The following is a 15,119-nucleotide window of genomic DNA, read 5'->3' as shown; positions in this document are numbered from 1 at the left end:
TTGGCCAGAGGTGTGATATATACTCCGGAGCGACTTATGTGTGAAATTATTAACACATTACTGTAAAATATCAAATAATATTATTTATCTCGTTTGCGGAAGAGACAAAGAAAATGTCAGCAATTGCCACACACGTCAACCAATAAGAATTCAGTGGGAGAGGGTCATGGCAAAAGTGCATTGTGGGTCATGGAATGCTAACTGCTATATGCTACTGCCGTAGCTATTAAAATGGATCATTTCATCGTTGGCAGTAACTTATAAAAACTGAGAAGGGCTGAACAAAAATGGCACCGAAAAGGAAATCATGTACTGCAGATTACAAGCTGGATGTAGTGAAATATGCATCAGAAAACGACAAAAAGAAGCGGCGCATACCTTTGGAGTTGGCAGAGTTGTTTAGAAGCGACATCGAGGAAGAAGATTTCATATTATTCATTGATTAGGAGTGACAGATTGTTGGTAAACGTATAGCATGTTCTATATGTTATAGTTATTTGAATGACTCTTACCATAATATGTTACGTTAACAAACCAGGCACCTTCTCAGTTGGTTATTTATGCCTCATATAACGTACACTTATTCAGCCTGTTGTTCACTATTCTTTATTTAATTAAAATTCTTGGTGTTGGATTTTATCAAATACATTTCCTTTTTTTCCTTCTTTATTATGCATTTTCGGCCGTTGTGACGTATACTCCGGAGCGATTTATAATCTGAAAAATACGGTAGTCTTTTTCTACTCGCCCCGCTGCTGCTTCATCGTGACATATTCCTCGCTGTTGCCCCTGTGGGCTGGCAGGAGTACTGCATACATGAGCAACCCGGGTTTAAATGGTTTCATCAAGCCTATTTGGGTGATATTTGGCAACCCAAATGAAAAGCTTTGGCGGGCCACAAGTTGAATATAGCTGCTGTGTAGGAAGAAGTCATGATAAGCCACAACAAATGCTCCAACTCTAAAAGGCCTCAACAGCGGAACCTGGTAGAAGTCCAATTTCACTGCTAATCGCACAATTTAGATTAATTTCAAGAGCAGAAAGATGAACATAATGTCAACTCATAGGCTGCTTCTCTTGTAAAAAAAAAAAAAAAAAAAAAAATAGACAGCAGTGAGGAGAGCATTTAAAATGTCATAATATTGACTCTTAACACATAAAGAATTGAAGCAGGTAATAACATTATTTATGAGAATTAATTATTTCCTCCTACAGTTACATATTTTACCTGAAGGTGATAGCAAAACGAGTTTCAATGTATAAAAAGAGCAAAAACCATCATGACTTGGTCGTTCTTGACAATTTATTTCAAAATAACAATGGTTTTGACATAACCAGTGTTAATTTCAATGACTAGGAATTGTTGTCTTAGTTATCATCAAAAGCCAACCGCTGACAATAATGAGATCATAACTAATCAGAACAAAAGCACAACAACTAAAACAAAGATTCAATTAACTGGCATTTTAGTCAACAAATAGAAACATGACGAAAATGTTGACAGAAAAAAAATCCAATCATATTTGATTTTGTCTTGTAGATGGGTGGGACTAGTTTGGAATAGATCCAATCATATCACTTAAACAACGGATGAGAGAGGGGCCAGGAGTTGTGTAGGCGTGCCAATTATTTGCTTTACTTTGTGAAATAAGGACATTGGATTTTTCACCACCAAAACAAAACTGTATGCATTTAAAAGCCTACTGAAATTAGATTTTCTTATTTAAACGGGGATAGAAGGTCCATTCTATGTGTCATACTTGATCATTTCGCGATATTGCCTTATTTTTGCTGAAAGGATTTAGTAGAGAACATCCACGATAAAGTTCGCAACTTTCAGTGCTAAGAGAAAAGCCCTGCCTCTACCGGAAGTCGCAGAAGATGACGTCGCGAGTGTGGGGGCTCCTCACATATTCACATTTTTTATAATGGGAGCCTCAAACAAAAAGTGCTATTCGGACCGAGAAAACGACAATTTCCCCATTAATTTGAGCGAGGATGAAAGATTCATGTTTGAGGATATTGATAGCGACGGACTAGAAAAAATAAAAATAAATAATAAAAGGCGATTGCATTGGGACAGATTCCGATCTTTTTAGACACATTTAGTAGGATAATTCCGGGAAATCTCTTATATTTCTATTGTGTTGCTAGTGTTTTAGTGAGTTTAATATTATCTGATAGTCAGAGGTGTACGTCCACGGGTGTCTTGACGTGCAGTTAATCAAGGGACTCGACGGCAGCTGTGGACGGGGCAACCTCAGCTTTTCCCCGGTAAGAAGCGACTTTTTAACCACAATTTTCTCACCGAAACCTGCTGGTTGACATTCCGTCGGGTTTCATGTTGGCTTGACCGCGCTCTGATCCATAGTAAATTTTCACCTCCAGGAATTTTAAACAAGGAATCCCTGTGTGTTTGTGTGGCTAAAGGCTAAAGCTTACCAACTCCATCTTGCTACTTTAACTTCTCCAATATTAATTGAACAAATTGCAAAAGATTCAGCAACACAGTTCTCCAAAATACTGTATAATTATGCCGTTAAAGCAGACGACATTTAGCTGTGTGTGTGCGTAGCGCTCATACTTCCTAAAAACCTGTGACGTCTTGCGTACACATCATTACACAACGTTTTCAAGACGGAACTCCGGGGAAATTTAAAATTGCAATTTAGTAAACTAAAAAGGCCGTATTGGCATGTGTTGAAATGTTAATATTTCATCATTGATATATAAACTATCAGACTGCGTGGTGGGTAGTAGTGGGTTTCAGTAGGCCTTTAACAAGTCCCACATCATAATATTTTTACATCTGTGAGAAAGAGAAGAGGACTAATGTCGACTAAACTGACTTTAGTTTTAGCGGTCTAAAATATTGTGAAATTTAGTTGATCATATGTTGACTAAATCTAAATCAATTTGGGAGACTAAAATGTGAGTAAAAAATAACAATAACAACATTGGTACTAAAGGCGCTTTAATAACCATTTCAGGAGATAATACATCACCTGCAATACTGTCACACTGATTCAAAGCTCAAGACTGAGATGGTTCTGTGAAAACCAGGTGGCGAACAAGAAAAGATTAAGAATGGGGGACAGCAGGGGGGCAAGAGGACAACGTGTACAGATGATGTCTTTTGAGGCAGGAGGGTGACAAACAGATTACCGACATGTTGCACTTGCAGCCAAGGGGAGCTACAACAAGATGAAAGTGGCCTACTCACTGCATTGAGACTGAAATAGGATCAATGACCAAAGATAGGAACAATAGGGGAGATACAAATCATTATTGTGATCTCTTAGAGCCAAGCTACAGCTCTAATCGAACAATATTCAAATCCTCCCCAAACCTAACAAATGTATTTTTTTAAAGTATCGTGCCATTCCTGACATTATTACCAATGAAAAAGTATGCATTGGGATTATTGTCGATATTTAGCTCGATATACATATGCGAGCAAGTTTTCTTAAGTTTTCATAAAGTTCAAAGAGTCTACAGTCCTGTTCGTAGCTCAAAGTTACATTTCACAGCCTCGACATAAGGAAGATCAGCATTGAGATCCAGAAATTGATGATCACACGCTTGTCATAGGCAGTGTTTTTAGACGACTCGGTCAAGCTTGATTGATGTGGGGTTCTTTTAGTCACTTTGTGGTTTTGAGGTAACCTTAGTATTTTGTTGCATTTCATTGCTGTCCTTGTAGTGTTTTTAATGTCATGTTTTTCAAGTGACAGAAAAGAAGAACTCTTAATTTTGCTAGCATTGACTTGACAACAGCATGTTTTGTGGTTTATCGTTGTTTGGCCGGCTTCTGACTTTTTAAAAATTCAAACTAAGGTGTTCTTCTTGCCTCTTTTGGAGTTAACTATTCTTTGTGCTTTATTGGTTTAGCTTCTATCTGGCTGTCCGCCCATCTCTGCTACATTGTTGACATCGTTGCTGCCGTTACATTAGCCGAAGCCAGGATGTTGAAATTACGATGTAAACAATCAATAATCATATCATACAGTGGACATATTTTAACATCCCACTACGGTATACATTATAATATTGCACATCACAAGTTTAGTGTTATTTATTTCAAAGTGAGCCTACACCTTCACTTCTATTTTTTTTGTAACAGGAAACATTTAAAAAACAATTTAAATGTTTAAAAAGTTTATTAGCTGTGTTTTGCTTTCACATGTTTTTCTTTGTGGACGAGGGGGGAAATTCTCTTTTGATAGTAAAGATTGCAGACCCCTGGTCCAGTGACTATACAAATAATTGTGCTGTATAGGCAATTGCCATGATTTCCACCATACTACAAAACCCAAAACCATTGAAGTTGGCACATTGTGTAAATCGTAAATAAAAACAGAAAACAATGATTTGCAAATCCTTTTCAACTTATTATCAATTGTATAGACTGCAAAGACAAGATATTTAATGTCCGAAAAAACGGCGCTTAGATGGCAGCATATGTTGTTCCAAAACCTGTATGTACCTTTCTGCATTAATGGTGCCTTCACAGATGTGTAAGTTACCCATGCCTTGGGCACTAATGAACCCCCATACCATCACAGGTGCTGGCTTTTGAACTTTGCGTCAATAACAGGCTGGTTCGCTTCCCCTTTGGACCGGATGACACAATGTCGAATATTTCCAAAAACAATATGAAATGTGGACTCGTCAGACCACAGAAAACTTTTCCACTTTGCATCAGTCCATCTTAGATTATCCGAATCGGGCCCAGAGAAGCTGGCGGCATTTCTGGATGTTGTTGATAAATGGCTTTCGCTTTGCACAGTAGAACTTCAACTTGCACTTACAGATGTAGCGACAAACTTTATTTAATGACAGTGGTTTTCTGTGACAGAGATTGATGTCGGTTTTTGATACAGTGCTGTCTGAGGGATCGAAGGTCGAGGTCATTCAATGTTGGTTTCCGGCCATGCCGCTTACATGGAGTGATTTCTCCAGATTCTCTGAACCTTTTGATGATATTATGGACCGTAGATGTTGAAATCCCTAAATTTCTTGCAATTGCACTTTGAGAAACGTTGTTCTTAAACTGTTTGACTATTTACTCACGCAGTTGTGGACAAAGGAGTGTACCTCGGTCCTCGCCCCATCCTTTCTTGTGAAAGACTGAGCATTTTTTGGGAAGCTGTTTTTATATCCAATCATGGCACCCACCTGTTCCCAATTAGCCTGCACACCTGTGGGATGTTCCAAATAAGTGTTTGATGAGCATTCCTCAACTTTATCAGTATTTATTGCCACCTTTCCCAACTTCTTTGTCACGTGTTGCTGGCATCAAATTCTAAAGTTAAGGATTGATTGCAAAAAAAATGTTTATCAGTTTGAACTTCAAATACGTTGTCTTTGTAGCATATTCAACTGAATATGGGTTGAAAATGATTTGCAAATCATTGTATTCCGTTTATATTTACATTTAACAAAATTTCCCAACTCAGTGTCCGCCCAACTTAGAGTGTCCGCCCTGAGATCGGTAGGTTGGGAGTTCATACCAAAGACTATAAAAAAAATTGGGACCCATTGCCTGCCTGCATGGCACTCAGCATAAAGGGTTGGAATTGGGGGTTAAATCACCATAAATGATTCCCGGGCGCGGCACTGCTGCTGCCCACTGCTCCCCTCACTTCCCAGGGGATGAACAAGGTGATGGGTCAAATGCAGAGGACAAATTTCACCACACCTAGTGTGTGTGTGACAATCATTGGTACTTTAACTTTAACTTGATATGGAAACGGGATTTGTACATTATTACTTGTTTTACTGAACGTACATTGTGAAACTTTTCAACTGATTGTTTAATGCATTGGTAATAAAATCAACTTATGTCAGTTAATGTCCCCTCATATTTTTTGTCAACTTTAGTATTGCACCAAATTGGTGTGAAACTAGTTTGTTTTTTTAATTAGCCAAAGAAAGCGTATGCAATGATTTTAATAATGCGCTCTGTACTTCTATGGGATCATGGTATCTGTGTGAGTGTACCGCTGGTGTGGTATCAAGAGCCATGGCACATGCCAATGAGGACCTAAAACGTAACTGTGAAATTTGCCCATTGTGATTTCCGAGGAGCAATTCAGTATTCTAACTAAAAAATAACAATAATAATAATGGATTAGATTTATATCGCGCGTTTCTATTATTAGATACTCAAAGCGCTCACAGAGAAGTGGGGACCCATCATTCATTCACACCTGGTGGTGGTAAGCTACATCATTAGCCACAGCTGCTCTGGGGTAGACTGACGGAAGCGTGGCTGGCAGTTTGCGCGCCTACGCCCCTCCGACCACCACCTATCATTCATTCATTCATCATTCATTCACCAGTGTGAGCGGCACCGGGGGCAAAGGGTGAAGTGTCCTGCCCAAGGACACAACAGCAGCGATTTGGATGTCAAAAGGCGGGGCGCGAACCTGCAACCCTCAGGTTTCTGGCACGGCCGCTCTACCCACTACGCCATGCGAAGACTAAATTGAGCAAAGACTAAACTAGACTAATGTGCTGTGATGACTGTTTAGCCTTATCACTGTTGAAACAATGCACATATCTGGATTTCTAGTATATCGCAGCTTAGAAAATGTTGCACTTTTTCTCTTTCCGCACTGACAACAAAGTCTGTCATTTCTCTAAGCAGTTTGGATGTGACAGCATCATACAGTAAATTTATGGGTCAATATAAGCTTCCCACCTCAGACTGAAGCTGTGCTAGCCTGCAGCGGATATGGAGAAGCAGAATCTCTAAATAACAGCCGTTGAACAAAAAGGACAGGGAGGAAAAAGCTTGTGCAGGTTGTCACGTGGAAGCTTGTATAAGGGCTACAAATATACACGATGTTCACAACTGTCAGTTTATTCTTTTTTTTAAGGAAATTCAACAAACCATAGCCTGTCAAACTTTTAATAAAACAAAACTGTCTTCAGAGACTGTCTAATGCATCACTCACAACAGTACCTTCAGCAGATTAAAGACCCCAGGGTAGCATGAGTTGAAAAAATTTGTGCAGCAGCACGACCGTTTAAGTAATTACAAACGGAAATGAAATGAGCATTATTCACGGTATTAACAATTGTGTTTAATAAGTGTGTTGACCCTGCGATAAGGTGGGGACTTGTCCAGCATGTACCCCGCCTTCCGCCCAAATGCAGCTGGGATAGGCTCCAGCACCCCCGCAACACCGAGAGGGACAACAGTAGAAAATGGATGGATGGAAGCACCACAATAAAAACACAGCATAGCATAACTGTGGAAAGAAAATAGAACATTTAAGTAATGCCATGCACGGCAAGACCCGTTTGTTTATAGCGCGCAACTCATGCTAAGTGCTTAAAGATGTATCAAATTAAAAGAAGAATCATGAATTGAAATATATAAAATCATCCCCAAAAAATTATGAATTAATTCAATTAAAATGAAAGAGTGCAGGTCAAATACGTTAAGTTTTCATACGCACAGTTAGATAAGTGTTTTCAGCCTGGATTTAAAGATTACCAATGTTGAGTACTAATTTTACCAATCAAATTGTTGTCTATTTCAATAGAATGTGTAAGCAACTACACAACCGGCCGCTGTAGAAAATTTGAGAGGACCAACTTTTTTTCCACACCTAAATGTATGGCCATATGCTTCTTTCCTGAAAGCAAGTTAAAGTTGGAATGTCCGCTTGTTAATAACTGCACTAACAACGCACCATATATTTACATAACTCAGTTGAAGTCTCTTGGAATCATATCTTTAGATGCAAATTGAGGTAATAGTGAGGTCCTTTTCACATTTGAACCGAAATGGTACATATTCCCAGTATCTGGAAATCTAAATTTTCTGTACTTTCGTATGTCTTAAAGTAATACTAAATGTTAATTTGTTTAGTTGTAAAATATCAATGTCTCTAACATTAGATACTATGCGGTCGTTATATCTTGTTTTCTACACTTCTGAGTCTTATTTGTTCACTGTGCATTAATTTCAGTTTGTTTTTAGTATGTTGTCGTATTAGGAAGTAGTGTTTGCCATTAAGTTGAATGCACGAGTTTTGACTTTTTTCAGCCCTAAAAAGTGTTTGTAATGTAAGTATTGTAATTATTAGTTACACAGCAGTTGTTTTTAATGTGAATCTTTGTCGTAGTTTGGATGCGTTGAAATTGCCTTGTAAAATCACTAATGTTGAACACATCCTATTGGCATGGAGCTAGCGCATTCTAAAAAGCGGTGCCTTTCTATTTCGCGTTTTCTCTCAGGCATGCTTGTTCTGTTGGTATGGAAAATTGAATCGATTCGCTACAAATATGTCTGTTTGCAAGCTATATGATTGAGCCGGTACCGGGACTATAACCGGACGTGATGTCATGTGCAGGGATTGAAATACAGTACCCTTTAATTTCACGTGAATCGATACTAGGTAGTACTGCTGGAATTTGGTCGGTACATATAAAAGTACAGAATTCGGTACCTACTCCTAGATAGAAACCTTTTTGAGATCTATCAATCAATTAATCAATGAATGTTTATTCATGTAGCCCAGAATCACGAGTGTCTCAAAGGGCTGCACAAGCCACAACTACTTCCTCGGTACAGAGCCTACATCAGGGCAGGGTCACCAGCCTGTCGATCACGATGGACCAGTTGAGCTTTAGGTCCTTTTTTGGTAGATCTCAAAATTATTTGGTAAAATTAAATGCTTTTCGGTATACTCTCTGTCTGTAGTGACATTATAAATAGTTTACTCCGGTTAAATTTCTTCGATCAGGAGTGTTTACATGAACTTTGTGTTTACACTAAATCGTTTAACCCCTTAAACGAATAATTATTTAGCCTAAGCCTCGTTTCAGACACACTAAACCAGCATTTAAGGTACCCCTCCTCGGACAGATTTTTACACGGGTAAGTCAGCCGTGTAATTCTTGACTCTCCGCCACTTAGTTTTGTATGGACTAATTCATCCTTTAAAAAGTGAGTTCGGAGAGAAAGTGACACCAAAAAGACCCCGCCCACACAGGAAGTGAAGCCAGAAAGACCGCGCTCCACACACACAAGAAGAGACATCAGAAAGAACCCGCGATAGTCAGCTTCATAACAAAGATGGCGGTGGATCATCCAGACATGCCCGTGTTTCTCCTTTTTCTACATGTACAGGCGCTTTGGGAAATCACAAATCAATACCTTAAGAGAAGCCAACGGGCCAATTGTAGCTATTTCGGACACAACACTTCTCAGACGGCAAAATACATTTCAAATGTCCAGGTCAGCTGTGAGTCCATTTACCGAAAAACGTGGTCCCTTCCTCCCGTGGATGTGATACAGGCCGTGTGTGACTATAAATATTGCTTTATGGGTGTGACTGTGAAATGGCCAGGCAGTGTGCATGATGCCCGCATCTTGGCTAACTCCGCCATTAGCGCGCAGCTGAAAGATGGAACTATCCCCTCGTATCCCAAACAACTGCTGGAAGATAAAGATCCGCTGTTTTTATTTTGGGTGATCCAGCTTATCCCCTGACGCCATATCTCACGAAAGAATACCCCAACGGCGGAGTCAACCCACAACAACAATACTTTGGGTAATCTCTGTCTAGATTAATTGTTCCATTTGTTGTAAAATGTTCTTTATCGCATTGTCTACTTTGTCTTGTCGATTAAAGATTTGATTACCGTATTTTCCGCACCATAAGGCGCACCTAAAAATTTCAAATTTTCTAAAAAGCTAACAGTGCGCCTTATACAAACCCCATTTCCATATGAGATGGGAAATTGTGTTAGATGTAAATATATACGGAATACAATAATTTGCAAATCCTTTTCAACCCATATTCAACTGAATGCACTACAAAGACTAGATAGTTGATGTTCAAATTCAAACTTTATTTTTTTTTGCAAATAATAATTAACTTAGAATTTCATGGCTGCAACACGTGCCAAAATAGTTGGGAAAGGGCATGTTCACCACTGTGTTACATCACTTTTTCTTTTAACAACACTTAATAAAGGTTTGGGAACTGTGGAAACTAATTGTTGAAGCTTTGAAAGTGGAATTCTTTCCCATTCTTGTTTTATGTAGAGCTTCAGTTGTTCAACAACCTGTCTCCGCTGTTGTATTTTACGCTTCATAATGCGCCACACATTTTCGATGGGAGACAGGGCTGGACTGCAGGCGGGCCAGGAAAGCACCCGCACTCTTTTTTTACAAAGCCATGCTGTTGTAACACGTGGCTTGGCATTGTCTTGCTGAAATAAGCAGGGGCGTCCATGATAACGTTGCTTGGATGACAACATATGTTGCTCCAAAACCTGTATGGACCTTTCAGCATTAATGGTGCCTTTACAGATGTCTAAGTTACCCATGCCTTGGGCACTAATACACCCCTACACCATCACAGATGCTGGCTTTTGAACTTTGCGCCTATAACAATCCGAATGGTTATTTTCCTCTTTGTTCTGGAGGACACCACGTCCACAGTTTCCAAATATAATTTCAAATGTGGACAGAACACTTTTCCACTTTGCATCAGTCCATCTCAGGTGAGCTCCAGCCCAGCGAAGCCGGCGGCGTTTCAGGGTGTTGTTGATAAATGGGTTTGGCTTTGCATAGTAGAGTTTTAACTTGCGCTTAAAGATGTAGCGACTACCTGTACTTACTGACAGTGGTTTTATGAAGTGTTCCTGAGCCCATGTGGTGACATCCTTTACACACTGATGTCTGTTTTTGATGCAATACTGCCTGAGGGGTCAAAGGTCCGTAATATATTTGCTTACGTGCAGTGATTTCTCCAGATTCTCTGAACCTTTTCATTATTTTAAGGACCGTGGACAGTAAAATCCCAAAATGTCTTGCAATAGCTCGTTGAGAAATGTTGTTCTAAAATTAATCGACAATTTGCTTACAAAGTGGTGACCCTCGCCCCATTCTTGTTTGTGAATTACTTAGCATTTCATGAAAGCTGCTTTTATATCCAATCATGGCTCTAACTGTTCACAATTAGCCTGCACACCTGTGGGTTGTTCCATATGAATGTTTGATGAGCATTTATCAGGATGTATTGCCACGTTTCCCAACTTCTTTTTCACGTGTTGCTGGCATCAAATTCTAAAGTTAACGATAATTTGCACAAAAAAAACTTTTATATCAGTTTGAACATCAAATATGTTGTATTTGTAGCATATCCAACTGAATATGGGTTGAAGATGATTTGCAAATCATTGTATTACGTTTATATTTACATCTAACACAATTTCCCAACTCATATGGAAACGGGGTTTGTATATGGACCAATATTGAGCCACAACAGGTCTCGCAACTACGGTAAGCAGCCGCCGACTTCATTTTCCCCCATAGAAGAAGAAGTGCGCTTCTTCTACTACGATAAGCAGCCGCTGACTTCATTTTCCCCCGTAGAAGAAGAAGCGCGCGGTTCATGCTGGGATATATGACTGCGGGAAGCGTGTCGTTTCTGTGTGTTTATGTAAAGAGCCCAAAATGGCTCCTATTAAGAGACACACTTAAGACACAGAGTTTAAACTCAAGCGATCAGTCACGCAGTAGAACACGGGAATAGAGCAACAGTGAGAGAATTTAACATTAACAGCAGCGACACTGACTCGTTTAATGACGACTTCGACGAGACGGAGTCGGGCATGTTGGATGCCGTTTTTTACGTGTTTATTGAATCTGGGAAAATAATAAAACAGCTGTTTATTCATTTTGGGAGTGAACGGAGTTGTCAGAACGCTGATTTGTAATCTATTAATAAAGTTTGACTGACCTATCTGACTGTTTTGTTGACATTCCCTTTAGCGCAGCTCCATCTAATGGATGCATAACGTAACCCCAGCCTCTACTATAGCATGTACTCTATGCGCCTTATAATGTGGTGCGCCTTAGAATCAGAATCAGAATCAGAATCATTTTATTTGTCCGTTCCAACATGTACAAGACACATCAGAACTGAAATTACATTTTCGGCACAGTCCCGCTAAGAGCAGACATACGTTACAGGGGGGGATAAGACGAGACCGCCGACGGATCAGCCGGTTACAGCGCTCCTTAAATAAATAAGAAAAGGGTGACATTAGGATAGGGGGGGAGTAAAAAAATATCAGTCCAAGGCTAGACCCTCAGAAGAGGTCTAGACTGAGTCCAAGGAAAAAAAACTCACATAGCATGGCACACATTAAACATACATATATCACACCAACTTGCAACAGAGGGAGGGGTGGGTTTGCGCAGGCCCGCTGTTCGCTCTGTAGCGCCGCTCAGCCATCCACAACCCCAGAGGAGATAAGCGGTGGTGAGGGTGTTGATTCAAGGGTGGGGGTCATGTGTGTGCGTATATGCCCAATTAACTCAGGAGAGGTGGTGAATGTTTTTGTATGGCTGAGGCCGATAAAGTTCGGCTACAGATGTTGTTGACAAAAAGGAAGGTCAAAAGCGTCTATCTTTGAGGAGTCTTCGGGAGATTTCCTTCAGAACAGCCTGTTCCATGCCAAAGCCATTCAGGGAGTCCAAATCGTAGATAAAAAGTTGTTTTCCTTCGAGAAGACAAAATATTGACTTATTTCCTCTGTTATCCATGCTGGATCTCTTTCAGTTACAATTAATTATTCCCTGTCTGCAAAATTTTCCAAGATGAGATCCATTTTGCGATTCAACTCAGAAATCTAACAAGTCTGTGTTCCCACAGCCCGACCCAATCCTTCCATTGCGTTGAACAGCCGTTGGGCCCTTTCATCCTCGCTCAAATTAATTGATTGCACTTGCTGATTGGGCTGGGCACCAGAGCAATGCCCAGCCCAATCAGCAAGTGCCCCGCGATCACAACTCCAAATAGGTAGATGTCTTCGACGTCCTCGATGGAAAGAGCTGAGAGGCAAATGATCCTCCATGCGTGTACTCTATGCGCCTTATAATGGGGTGCGCCTTATATATGAACAATGTTTTAAATTAGGCCGTTCATCGAAGGTGCGCCTTATAATCCGGTGTGCCTTATAGTGCGGAGAATACAGTAATTTATGATGGCTCAGGTGTGATTCACTACAATAGGGCCCCACAGCACACTGGATTGTAGTTCATTGAAATACCACAGCACTGGATATTGTTCAAAGGAGATACATTTTAATTTAAAAACTTGCACACAAAACACAGCAAACAAATGTTAAAATGCACAGCAAACAATTTACAATATAGCTCTTTTAAATAACTTCACAGAGAAGTAAAGTCATCTATTTGAGATTGGAGCAGATGGACGCTCAGGTGGGTTATTTTTAATTTTTTTCCACGCATGCGTCGCGTTGCGCCGGCAGATAGAAGGGCAGGGGTCTTAAACAGTGGCATTGTTGTGTGTGGACACGGATAAGGTTAGGTGTGACTTACCCTGGATAACCTTATCCGGCTTATTGTAAACAGGGCATTAGCGTCCTTTGCATCCCCTTCTTTAAGAATATCCATCCAACCATTTTCTACTGCTTGTCCCTTTCGGGTGTCACAGAAACGACTCACAGACAAAAACACACAAACTACGCTCCTTTGGTGCTCGCTGAGGTGAGGTCTTAAAAACTAAACTAAGTTTTGTTGTACTTTAGAGCAGTGGTGGCCAAACGTTTAGGCTCATGGGTCAATTTGTTTAAAGTAAAGGACAGGCAGCGCCATTGAAAATTGAGCTTGCCAGCATGAAGTACCATATACCATATGCAGATCACAATATGAACATGGTAAACATTTAAAAATGGAAGCAGAGTATTTGGATATTGTAATCGTGTTGTGCTAGTAAAAAAGTTGCACTGTGCATTAAAAGGTGTGTTGACAGAAGTTACCATCCTGACATTTTGCACATCTAATTTTATTCTTTCAGATGAGGTTGCAACTTCATGCCTGAAACACCTGATGTGTTGAAATCATGCTATTTTATGCTATTTAAACTGCAGTGCATCAGGGGACTAAAGTTACGTCTCTATAAAAGTTGTTTTGCCTTTCTTTTAACAATGGTTGATTTTAAGAACTTAATGTAACTTAATAATTGTGCCTGCCACAACCAGAGGGTAAATATGTCTATGAATGTTTTCATTCATCCAGGTCATTGTAATCTCAAGGCATTCAATCGATCGTAACTGGACTGTTTGGTTTGTCTTAAAAGACACTTTGCCTCTCATCCGAGTACGCTTCATCACTTCCTCAAAACAAGACTCCAAACATCCCAGAAGCAGCTAGTTAAGTTACTTCTAGACCTCCACCCCAGATCCCACCTCACTCACTAACCCAGAATGTAGTTGAGCTGGTGAGGCAACGTCTACTAGGTGATTAAATCTTACAGGATGGATCCACACTCAACCCAGACCAGATTTTCTTTTTGCTGGAACTTTGCCTTAACACTACGTACCTTCAATTTATGGGAACGTTTCACCAACAAAAACATAATTTGTGCCATGGGATCACCTGTATTCCCAATAGTAGCAAACCTTTACATTGAGGACATGGAAAATACAACTTGAGCTCTTTTAAGGGAAGAGCAACAAGTCATTGTTACAGATATATGGATGACACATGGGTGGAAATCAGAAACCAAGAAGTGCAAGCCTTCACCGAGCACATAAACTCAGTGGACAAAAACATCAAGTTCACATGTGAGGATGTCAAATTCGAAAAAACAGGGGCCTCCATGTCAGGGTTTACCAAAAACCCACACATACAGATCAATACCTATGTGGAGGGGGTGTGGCCTGTGGGCCTGCAGCGAAGCAGAGTGTGCCAGGATCGGCCTCGAAGTCAGCGGCAGGTGCGTATATGGCCCACCTGGGCCTTGTTATCTAATCACCTGTCACTCTACAAAAGCAGCAACCAGGATGAGAGACGTGGTTGGAGCTGGAGGGAAGCTGGAGTGAGAGCACGAGCGTGACGGACACAGACAAACACTTGCTGAAAAGCAACCCAGAAACTGTAGTGAAGAAAAATTAAAGTCTATTGTAACCATGAAAGGGGCTTGCATGACAATGCTTGGTGGTTTGAAGGACCCACTGGAAGAGGGCTTCCACGATTTGGCGCCCAAGCAAGCCGGACCACCTGGGGCGATGGAAGCTGACACCCTGACGGCCTTGGCAAGGTGACAGCGGCCAACCAC

The 15,119-nt window shown here is 40.4% G+C and overlaps 2 protein-coding genes across 4 annotated transcripts in view; both read right to left on the bottom strand.

Moving 5' to 3' along the window:
• Positions 1–3,366, bottom strand: part of LOC133536310 (uncharacterized) — a 193,216-nt gene extending 189,850 nt beyond the window's left edge. Inside the window, exon 1 of the mRNA XM_061876736.1 lies at positions 3,350–3,366. The gene's annotated coding sequence lies outside the window, so the exon portion shown is untranslated. The remainder of the gene's footprint in view (positions 1–3,349) is intronic.
• The window catches only part of LOC133536308 (poly [ADP-ribose] polymerase tankyrase-1), a 337,423-nt gene that overhangs the window by 216,589 nt on the left and 105,715 nt on the right, over positions 1–15,119 (bottom strand). The window lies entirely within an intron of this gene.

Source organism: Nerophis ophidion, linkage group LG17, assembly GCF_033978795.1.
Source record: "Nerophis ophidion isolate RoL-2023_Sa linkage group LG17, RoL_Noph_v1.0, whole genome shotgun sequence".
Classification (NCBI taxonomy): Eukaryota; Metazoa; Chordata; class Actinopteri; order Syngnathiformes; family Syngnathidae; genus Nerophis; species Nerophis ophidion.
The sequence above is the reverse complement of the archived record's forward strand: the minus strand, read 5'-3'. Positions and strand labels throughout refer to the sequence as shown.